Raw genomic sequence first — 12,367 nt, 5'->3', positions numbered from 1 at the left:
TGTACCATCTGTAAAATATTTTCATAACATTTTCTTTTAATGTCATACATGCTGTAAATTTTAAATTCTCCTTCCATAATCTTTCCCAGTCTTCAAATTGTATGTTATAACCAAAATCTCTGGCCCAATGTATCATGACCGATTTAACTTCCTCATCCTTCAAATTCCATTCTAGCAACAACTTATACATTTTGGATAAAATTTTGAAATCATTATTTATTATTTCTGTCTGAAATTTTGAATCCTTGTCTGCATAACCACTTTCCTAAACATTTCATTTATTTGAAAATAATGCAACCAGTCATATACATATTCTTTGACCTGTTCATATGGTTTCATTTTCCATTTTCCTCCTTCTTTAAATAACAATTGGCCATATGTGATCCAATTACCTCTCATATTGATTTTCCTTACACTCATAACTTCTAATGGAGATAACCAGTGTGGTACTCTAGGTTCTAATAGGTTTTTATACCTATCCCAAACTTCAACTAAAGGACCTCGGAAGATGTGGTTCTCAAAACCTTTATGGATTTTCTTCTTCTCACACCATAAGTACGCATGCCATCCAAATCTGTTATCAAACCCCTCTAAATCTAACAATTCCTTATTTTCTAATTTTATCCATTCTTTCAACCAGCAGAGGCATGATGCCTCATAGTATAATTTCAAGTCGGGCAGGGCAAAGCCTCCTCTTTCTCTCACATCTGTTAATAACTTAAATTGAATTCTCAGCTTTTTGCCCTGCCAAATATACCTTGAAATCGCTCTTTGCCATTCTTTGAAAATCCTGTTCCCCTTAATTATGGGGATAGCCTGAAATAAAAATAACATCCTTGGAAGCAGTCTTACACGGTTAGAGGCTGTACATACAAGGTGGTTTGTGGGCTACCTTTTTCTTCCTTGTAAGAAAATATCTGAAAGTTGCTAGGGAGAGTGGTGCCACATGAATGAAATCTATTTTTAAAATGCTCCAGGAAGTGAGTGTACTTCATAATATGCCAATCCCTTACTGGATAATTTACAGGGGTGGGTGAGAGATGGCTGCCTGTACAATTTCACAGGAAGGGGTTGCACACTATGACGTACAGTCACTTCCTGGATCATTTAAAAATAGTTTTTACCTGTGCGGCCTAACGCCGCTGAGCTGCTCCAGGGAGCTTTAGCATGCTGACTTAAAAAGAGAAAACGCAGCCCTGGTACCACCTCTTAGGACATTTGATGTATACTGTTCTAGGCAACCTTGAAATTGCTAGCTGTGAGGATATATGATCATTTTTCAAATGTTTTCAGGTGTCTTATTTATTTATTTTTCAATTGTAGTGTTTGGCTGGCTTGTTGTTTGGCACCCTGGGCTCCTCTGGGAGGAAGGGCAGGACAGAAATTTAATCAATCAGTGAATAATAATAATAAAAAAAACTGGCTTTCTGTGTTTACTTGCCTCTCGCCGGGATTTCTGTGATGATATATAATTTGATTTCTAGTCACCCTCCCCCAGCTCAATGTTTGCAAATTGGGAGAGATCCGTGAAAGAGGATGGTGTTTTCTCCTGCCTTTCCAGCTGAAAGACGGAGATAAATCCGTATTGATATTCATGTGGAAGACTGTTTTTAAGTACAACAAACCCCACAAAGTGGGACTTAAGGGTGGAAGCCAGTGCACAGTTTCTTGGACAAAGCTGCATCAAACTCAGTGGTTCTAGCCTCTGTACACTGAGGATTGTACCACAGCTCACTAGTTATTTCTAACATGTCATTTGCTGTTAATTTCTTTCTAGACGAAAAACTCATTTTAGAAAACAGAATATCAGGAATTTGTTGTTTTTTTACTAAACTTGCAATGGGAACAAGTGCAAAATGAGAGCCCATCTCTCAGATACCTTCAGAATCAGGTGCTCCCTGGAAACAAGGCTGGAATACTGCAGTCTAACACATTTCTTGCTCTATTAGCTTTATAGGCTTGGCTCAGATAAAACAGTCTATTCTAATCAGCTGTTTAAACAAGACAAATGGAAACCATAACATATCTACATGCAGCATAAGATATTGATTTCAACCATGGCTGCCCTCCTTGTTACAGGATACCAGTAATTGCACCTACTTGCTCAGCTCAATGGATGCAGGGTAGTTTTGCGATCATTTATGGCTATCCTTTAAACTGCAGCATAGGTAGATTTTTGCATTGATCTCTCTGGGGCTAAATTGCAGGAGACCCTTTAGATGGATCAATTTGGTACATTAGTGTAAAAGCAGAAAGATAGGAAATGGGACAAAACAGGTGGTTTTATCTCCATATGCAGGGGTAGCCAAAGTGGTGCTCTCTGGAGAACATTAAATGTCAAGTCCTATCAGCCCCACCAACATTGGTCAGTGATAATGGGAGTTGTAGTCCAACAGCATCTATAAGGTATCTCGTTGGCTTTCTCTTGCATTAAGGGGGTATTTTAATCAGGCCATTGGTCCATATACTCTTGTATTCTACTTTCTAACTGGCAGTGATTTTCTGGACCTCCTTCCCAGTATTGCTGCACGAGCTATTTCAAACAGAGACTGAATTTGTGGACCTATATGTGCAAAGGATGTGCCCTTCTTTGTGCCTGATTGATGGCACCTTTCTGCTCAGACTGCTATGGACACAGTCTACCCAGCTCTACGGCCCCACCCCATCTGTGAAACAGACAGAATATACTAACACAGGCTGCATATGTGGACTTCAGGCTATGCTCTGCACCTCCACAGTCCCATTCAAACAGATGCTAGGTGGGTTCTCCTGCTTCTTTTGGTCCTTGCTATGTCAATGAATGATGGCTTCAGACATTACATTATGAAGACAAAGCAAGCACTGGAATCACCCACATTCCTTCTTTCTACTCTACATGGGGGCATCCACAAAGGAGAGATCACACACATTTCCTCTGCAGAAAGGTACTTGAAGAGCTCAGCCTGCATCAGAGGCTTGCACATCTCACAGCTGACCTCTTTGGATAATGCAATGCAAGGCACAAAGTGCAATCCCCGGGGAGTTCTTCACTCCCCTCCCCACCAGGGTTGTAACATCCGAAACTGTGCTGGGTGCAGAAAAAGCACATTTCTTATTACAAGCTTTGCCAAAATGCCCCCATCAGAGACTAAATGCAAAGTCGCTTTAGAAAAGGGTTCCACTGCCAGCAAATATCAAAATATATTATTAAAAAAATGATTTAGTTTTACTGTTCACTTCCCAGAGCTGTGATAATATAACTGCTTTTTCAGCTACCTCATCTTGGATGAAATTCATTCCAGCTGCCAAGGGACCCATCTGTGGATGCTTATTCTCAAAGAGCTTTTCTTCGTAGGAATATTCCTGCAAGATTTCCTGATGCCTTTAGATGCTGTCATTGCCAATTTGTGGCTTGCGGGGGGGGGGGGCCACCCTCCTCCATCCAAGACTCACGGGATATTTGTTTTATATAGCTGTGTGCTTGAACGATCCTTTCTCCCCGTCACAGTATAATGCTTCCATAAAGATAATGTATAATGTTGCTTGTCAAATGCAGATGGGTGACTGGACGTACCCTAATATGGAAATAAATGAGAATTCTTGTTGTTATTTTTACCTTTGGCATGAAGACTTGGCTTAGACCCCATAATGCTTGCTAAAGTTTTTGGGTCTCATTTTCTCCTGGCTGAGGGTAATCAGTAGCAAGAGCTATGAGAATGTATTGTTCAAGAAACCTTCCCTCAGCATTTTAATTGAATGAAATCTTGATATGATATTTAGCCAAAGCTAGGGCAAGAGAAACTTCTTGCAGAGCACTCACAACACTATTCAGTTCCTTATTACCACATTTTCCTCTGGAACTCCATACCACAAGCTCATTATGGGACAAAAGGAAGGGAACATGGCAGCAACAAAGTTACTCCTGAAATGTGACTAGACTCAATAGATCTAGGTTGTGTCTCTGACCTAACTATCCATGAGGGCCTATTCTTTTCTTGGTTGGCATTTCATTATATGATCTGCTTTAATAACATAACGTTACCTCATACCATCCTTTGCATTTGAGGGGATAATATGGGACCGTGAGGTGAAAGTAGACATTTAGCAATTTAGCCGGAAGGCCACAGCGTTCTATTCACCAAACGTAACTCCTATTAACAGTGTTCCAAACATGGTGTTTAAAGAGGTTTAGCATGTTGCAGTATGCATAAGAGAGCAGAGGGCACACACTGCAATAGCAAGAGTCTGGCTAATTGATGGCTGAAGGTACAGGAATCAAGGAAAATGAATTATTATATTGTACCCTGAGGCTTACAATGGAAGCCAGCAAGATCTGTACAACAAAGGGTATGAGAAAACAAGACTGAGTTGTGTGGGGGAAATAATAATCAAAGTCTGCACTACACAGCAACTGATTTTTAATCTGACAAATCCACATGGTTTCATGGACCACCAAGAATAGCCTTTGCCAACCTGGTGCCCTCCTGATGTTTTGGGCTGCATCTACCACTGGCTCCAGCTAGCACAGCCATTGTGGCGGCTGAGCTGTCGGCCTCCAGGGTTTGGAGTTAGGAAGGTTTCCCTATTTATCTTCACAGTGGGGCTCAGGCAATGGGTCTGTGCCTTGTCATGCCCTTTGGCTGGACAAGGTTTGCCTCACCCAAGTCAGTTAACTTAGAATAGTTTCCCACAGAAGTCTGCCATAATAAATGTTGTCTGAGTTCAAGCCATTTCCTGTTTCTAAACATGGGAATTCCTTTTAGCCAGTCAGCTCCATTGCTCAGGCGCCCGGTGTTGTAGCCAGAAGTTGCTGAACTACAATTTCCATCAGCAATAGCTTGCATAATTAGTTGTTACGGTTGATGGGAGCTGTAGTCCAGCAACAACTGTAGGGCTGCAAGTTCCCCATCCCTACCATAGTTATTACCTGGGGATATATTTACAGTGGTACCTCGGGTTACATACGCTTCAGGTTACATACGCTTCAGGTTACAGACTCCGCTAACCCAGAAATAGTGCTTCAGGTTAAGAACTTTGCTTCAGGATAAGAACAGAAATCGGGCTCCGGCGGCATGGCAGCAGCAGGAGGCCCCATTAGCTAAAGTGGTGCTTCAGGTTAAGAACAGTTTCAGGTTAAGAACAGACCTCCGGAACAAATTAAGTACTTAACCCGAGGTACCACTGTATTCTCTATAGCAACCCTTCCAACCTGGTGCCATACAGATATTGAACCACAGCTCCCATCATCTCTGAACATTTGGCTAGGGCTGATGGGAGTTAGAATCCAGCAGCATCTGGAGTTGGTGAAGGCAGTGGTGAAGCTGCATGCTCCACTACCAGGAGTGGAGAGCAGGCGGGGGCGTGGTGCGCGCCCGGGGGCATGGCACGCCACCCACAAGGGTGTGGCGCACCACCCACAGGGGCGTGGAATGTGTTCTGGGGGCGTGACATGCAGCCTGTGGGGGCATGGCACCCAGCACACGGGGGGGGGTGCGGCGCATGTCAGGGGGGCACCGTGACAGCACCCTACTGGAATAGTGGTGCCGTGGACGGTCCGCTTCCTCCGCACTCCCGTTCCTCCACCAGTGGGTGAAGGCAGCTTGATGGGTCAGCTTCAGACTTCCTATGAGAGGAGTTCTGATCACAGGAAGCTCCCACCGAAGGAAGTGGGGAGGGAATTTTTGCTACCTCCCTCTTCCCCTGCACCGTCTCCAATATTTCCTGGTGGGTTGGAAGCCCTTCAGAGCTGGGCCTGCAGGGGAAAACCATCTCCTCGTCTTCCTCCAGCATAGTTGTAGGAAATCTTTAGTCCAACAGATGTTACCGAACCATAACTACCATTATCCCTGGCCATTTTCATGCTTGCTGGGGATGATGAGAGTTCAACAACATCTGGAGGACCAAAGGATTTCTACACTTGTTCCAATGGGACCCCACACTGAATTGGAGTCTCTTCTGCAGATGACTCCAAACTTATGTCTTTAAATAGATGGCTTTAATTAAATATTAAAGCCATTTAAGCCAGTAGCCATCATCACATCTTAGAGCAGCAAATTCCATAAGTTAATTCTGCATTTCCCGAAGATATGTTTTCATTTTCCTGCCTAACTCCACTGCCAGTCAATTTGATTTGATGACCCCAAGTTCTAGTACTCTGAAAGAGAAAAATGTGTATCTCTTTTTACTCTCTCCACTCCATTAATAACTTTACAAAACCACTATATTTTTAATTAAAAGCTTCTAAACACTTTAGCCCTCGCTTATAGGATAACATGCTTCAACATCCCTTGATTGTGTCTCTTTTCCATGGTAGCCTTTTGGATTTTTTAGATTGGCACATAGTATTCCAAATGCAGCAACACCATCAATGTTCATAAAAGCAGGGGAAGGGCCATAGCTCAGTGGTAGAACATTTGCTTTGCATCCAGAAAGCCCTGGGTTCAATATCAGGCACCTCCAGTTTGGGCCGAGGTTGACCCATCTGAAATCCTGGAGAGCCAACCAGTGTTAAAAATACTCCGGTAGTGGGACCTATGTGAACAACATTGTCTTATACAGTGGTACCTCGGGTTACAGACGTTTCAGGTTACATATGCTTCAGGTTACAGACTGTGCTAACCCAGAAATAGTACCACAGCTTAAGAACTTTGCTTCAGGATGAGAACAGAAATTGTGCGGTGGTGGCGCAGCAGCAGTGGAAGGCCCCATTAGCTAAAGTGGTACCTCAGGTTAAGAACAGTTTCAAGTTAAGAACGGACCTCCAGAACGAATTAATTTCTTAACCAGAGGTACCACTGTAGTGACAATGGACATTCCAGGTGTCTCTCCTAGCTTTCCCTGGTGTGTCTCTTCCAGAGAGATGCCTCTCCAAGCTGTACCTGGAGATGCCAAGGATTGAACCCAAGACTTTTTTGCATGCAAAGCATGCCCTAAGCCACAGCCCTTCCCTTTTATCCTGGCTCCTGTGATTCCTACCATGAAACTTGCCGTTCTCAGTACTACTGAGACATTGGTGTTTTCATTCCGTGGGCCACCACAAAATCAAGATCTCTTTCCTAGATAGTCATAACCTTTCAGTTCCTACATATGCATAAGATCTTTTGCCTTAATGTGCATCAGATTAGGCTTTCATTTTGTTGCCCATTTACCCAGCCGTGGCTCATGAGGTGAGTCAGAACCACTAGCTTCACTGCAGATGGCCTGCTGTTGCTTATTGGGAGGCATGCGGTGGAAGAGAGGTTTTGGTGCTGCAGATGAACTGGCAGGGATTACACTTGCACCACATCAAGCTACCCTTGTCTCACCCCTCCCAGTATGCAAGAGTATGCATGGCTCACCTGGCAATCTGCTTTTGCCCAGTTTGGAGAGATCCCTTTCAAGCTGTTTGGATCATCACCATCCTGAATTATTTGGTGTCATCCACTAACTAAGACCTGTCCCTTCTCACTCCAGTATCCTTTCTTTGAAGGTGAAAGAGTGATGGTCCCTTGGGGAATCTCACTGCTTATTTCCTTCCATTGTGAAAAGCGTCAGTTGACTCCCATTTCATTGTCTTTAACCAGTTATTGATCAGCAAGAGGACTTGTCCTCTTATTCCCTGGCTGCTACGTTTCCTTAGACTCAGGAAGGGACTTTGTCAAAATTCCAAGTTTATAATGCAGCATAGGCAGTTCTTATGAGGCTTTAATGTTGAGTAATATTGTTATAGTTATAGTCATTATCATTTCAGCATGAGTAGCCAGTACTGCATAATTTAATAATATTACATGTCTTAAAAAAATTATTCATCCTCCAGCCATGAGTCATGACATGAGATTTTATTAGGAGAAAGACAATAGAATTATTTGTAAAACCTTTGCCGTGTTCTAGGAATTCTGATTTTTAAGTAAGTTTTCTAGACTGCACAAAGGCTTGCCATGTTTTGACTATGGTTGAAGCCCTTTGGGTATATTTCTTCACTTTATTTATTTCAAAACAATGCAGTGAAAGGAAGCTCCCAGTACTGCTGCTTTTTGAGTTCTTCTTTTCCAACAATTCTTTCCTTGTATTTGAAGAATTCGATAGCTCCTTTCACACCACCAATGTATAATGGTGGAAGGGAAGTGGGGCTGAGCTACTAGTCCTGTCCCAAATCTCATGCCCTCCCTGACTCCACCCCCTCAACATCTGTACAGGAGCTGCAATTCATTTTTTCTGACCAAACCTGCCACACATTACCAGGGTAAGCCTCTTCATATCTACACATCTAAACACTTTCCAGCTTCTCCAAAGATGGAGCCAACACTTGCAGTTTCAGGAGATTTCTCAGCAGTTGCTGTGGAAGAAAACAACTAATAAGTCTGGGCTCCTGCATTGGCTATCTCCAAATTTCCTCTGTTGTTTTAAAGCTAATCTAATTGGCTGGCTATCTCAGGAATGGATGTCAGGATTCTGTGTAGCATCAACTGAGGAATATCTTTGACAAAGTAGCCACTTCCTTATGGTTTCATCCTCTAGACTGTGGATTGGCAAACCAGATGTTCAGAGACCTTCAGACAAATCCCCTCAGTTGGATCTAGACATCACCACTAACAGAAAGGATCTGTTTTTGGCTATGATTAAACTCAGCAGGAAGAGTCACAACAAATTGAGCTAAATGAAGCATGACCTTACAAAGTCTTAATACAGATCAAACCGATTTAGGTTTTTGTTCTGTTTCTCCCTTCATGGTTCTGCACATGAAGCACAAAATAGACAGGAAGGTAGGGGAAAGGACAGAAAGAACATTACAATAATGTGCCTATGTATCTGTGGTTTCAAAGCTAATTTAAAACCTTCAAACAAAAAGCAAATGGTAGTGATATTGTTTACTACTGCCATAATCTTTCCAGCGCCTTCAGCAGTTTGTTTGGATCAGGTTCTGAATGTCTGCTAAGAAATGGTTTGGAGAAGGATAGTCAAGTTAATTAAATAAAGATGGACATGTGAAAATAATGGAAATCCGCCATGGAAATGGCCTTGGGAACTGTGGCTGCTGATTTTGAGGTCATTCTAAAAGGAAGTTCAGTTTGTTGTATCAAAACAGCTAGTACATCAAAGCTCTGTACAGGAGTTGTTTATAAAACTGTATACTCTCCTGTGCAAAGACTTTGGCTGAAGTCACAAGTAGGGATGGGGAATCAAACAAATTCAGTTCACAATTAAAGGAGAACCTACCTACTTCACACATTCTGAAACAATATGTGCACTAAAGCATAGATATTTTTCAAAATTTACATTTCTTCAAATTTTGCAATGCATTTCTCCAGACAAGCAACGTGTGCAAAAATGCATATCTAAGGGCAAGGTGTGCACAAAACTGTGTATACAGCTTAAAATAGCATACAAAATGCATTAGATTTGGGGAAAATACATTGCAAAATGTGTTTCTTAGGCAAAGATGCGTACAAAAACATGTCAGTTACAATAAATTTGCACTAAAATGCTAATGAATTTTCATGAGAACCTCATACCCCCCTCCAATTTATTTATTTTTACAAACAGATATGGAAATGTGGAGAAATGAAAATTGGCAGCCATCTCAGGTCACCTGGTGGTAAAAACACCCCTTCCCCAATTGAATGAACTTTCAGCTTTCTCCACATGGACATTATTTCCCAAACCTGAAGAACAGCATGGTTTATCTTACATTACCTACTGGAGCTGCTTTTGGAATACCACTTTATAATATCAATGAATATTTGCATGATATGAGAGCATTACAAACCCTGCTGGAAATCATGAATGTAAATGAGTTAATAAAAAAGGCAATATATTATTTAGTATTTTTTTCAGTGGGTTACTTTAGAGCTGTCCATTAATAAGCATCAAGTAATTTAAAGTTGAGGGGGAACAGAAAGCATATTATGCCTCCTGATGAAACACATTTTCAGTCAATTTCTTCCTCCCCCCTTCTCGAAATATTGCCAATCAAACACCAGGACACTGCTGCCTGTTAATCATTGCCAAGTGTTCAGAGCTGATAAGCCTAATGGCAGAGAAAGGGGGGAAGCATTCATTCCTAAAGAGAAAGATTAAATTCTGTACTAACAGAAGATGAAAACCCATTATGATCAAACTGGATAGATTCAATCACTGGCTGATTCTGAACAAATTATGCAAAATAACAGATTGTAGAATTATGCGTAATTTATTCAGTTTACAGAATGCAACTTCACACAGAATTTTGAATACAGAATACACCCTTTTTTTGAAGAGTTAAAAATAATGTTTAACCAGACAAGCAACATGAATGAGCAGGGCTTTGCAATCTGTTCTGAGCTAAGAAATTCACACACACACACACACACGGGTTTGGTATCATAACATTTAAAAATGTTGTTTGGATTGGTTAATGGAAGGTGCCTTAGCAAATAACCCTTTATAGGAAAGATTTGACAATCAGATATGTATTTATTTATTTAAACCCTTTTATCCCACCTTTTGGGACATGGGTGGTGCTGTGGTCTGAACCACAGAGCCTAGGGCTTGCTGATCAGAAGGTCAAAGGTTTGAATCCCCGTGATGGGGTGAGCTCCCGTTGCTCGGTCCCTGCTCCTGCCAACCTAGCAGTTTGAAAACACGTCAAAATGCAAGTAGATAAATAGGTACCGCTCTGGCGGGAAGGTAAATGGCATTTCCGTGAGCTGCTCTGGTTTGCCAGAAGTGTCTTAGTCATGCTGGCCACATGACCCGGAAGCTGTCTGTGGACAAGTGCCGGCTCCCTCAGCCTATAGAGAGAGTCGTCCGTGACTGGACCTAACAGTCAGGGGTACCTTTACCTTTACCTTTACCTTTATGCCACCTTTTAACCATAACAAAGCCCCCTGAGGTGGTTTAGGTGAAAAGAAAATGCCACAACACCAGTTTAAATGATAGCTGAGTTAAAGCATTAGAGAGAGAGAGAGAGAGTTAAAACCCATAGGGTTGCATCCATTGCTGTTGTTCTGTCTGTGCAATAGAACTTCTTCACCCCCTGTATCTCTCCTGCACCATCAAAATCTGGGGGTTGGCATACTTTCTGGAGCAGCTGGAGAAAGTAAGAGGAAGGGAGAGGAAGGGGAAGTCTCACTGCGCAAATGGAACTCCGTTCCTGCCAAACCCTTTCTCTCGAAAGTTAAAAACACATTAAAATTCAAGCGGCATAAAAATGTTTTCATTGCTTGCTTTAAAAGTCACCACAGATGGGGCAAGTCTATCTTCTCTAGGAAAGGAATTTCATAAATGCAGAAGACAATCTGCCCTGCATTCCCACCAACCAAATCTCAGAAGATGCTCTTGACCTATGGACAGGTTTATATGGAAGAAGTCTGTCTTTCAGATATCCTGGCCTTGAGACACTTCAGACTTGAGAAACAAGCATCAGCACCTTGAATTTTGGCCAGAAACTAATTGCAAGTTGTTGCAGTTGATCAGGGCTATGAATCAGGGTTTGAAGCAGCCACCTCAGATGACAGAGGCCCCAAGGCAGTGACCCCATAGTCACCCCTGCCCTGCCCTGCCACCTCCACTTCTGATTTCTGGAAAGATATAGCCAGAAATGGGCAATGATGCTCACATTGCTTCTCTGCCAGAGGGGGGTGTGGCACCGCGATGGTACCAGCGGAGGTAAGTGGCCCAGCGGTAGAGGTGGCATGGCACAGAGGGGTGGCACTTGGATGGCACAGAGGGGTGGCACTTCAGTGGATTCTTGCAATTTATACAAGATTGGGGTTGTGGTTGTTGTTGTTTAGTCGTTTAGTCATGTCCGACTCTTTGTGACCCCATGGACCAGAGCAAGCCAGGCACTCCTGTCTTCCACTCCCTCCCCCAGTTTGGGCAAACTCATGTTAGTAGCTTTGAGAACACTGTCCAACCATCTTGTCCTCTGTCGTCCCCTTCTCCTTGTGTTGTTCCTAACATCAGGGTCTTTTCCAGGGAGTCTTCTCTTCTCATGAGGTGGCCAAAGTATTGGAGCCTCAGCTTCAGGATCTAAACTTCCAGTGAGCACTCAGGGCTGATTTTCTTAAGAATGGATACGTTTGATCTTCTTGCAGTCCATGGGACTCTCAAGAGTCTCCTCCAACACCATAATTCAAAAGCATCAATTCTTCAGGGATCAGCCTTCTTTATGGTCCAGCTCTCACTTCCATACATCACTACTGGGAAAACCATAGCTTTAACTATACGGACCTTTGTTAATATCATCTTAAAAAGAGTACATCAGAAAGCCATCTGGCTGCTGCATTTTGGGGAAGCTGCAGTTTCCAAGCAAACCTTGTATACATGAATTTGGTTTGTTATTCAAGACTTATGGCATGTGACATCCAAAAAGTTCTTCTGTGGCATGTATTTATGCCAAAGTTAGGCAAATGTTACCACTGATGAATAT

Source organism: Podarcis erhardii, assembly GCF_964252035.2.
Source record: "Podarcis erhardii genome assembly, chromosome: 8".
NCBI lineage: Eukaryota > Metazoa > Chordata > Lepidosauria > Squamata > Lacertidae > Podarcis > Podarcis erhardii.
Note: the sequence above shows the minus strand (reverse complement) of the source record.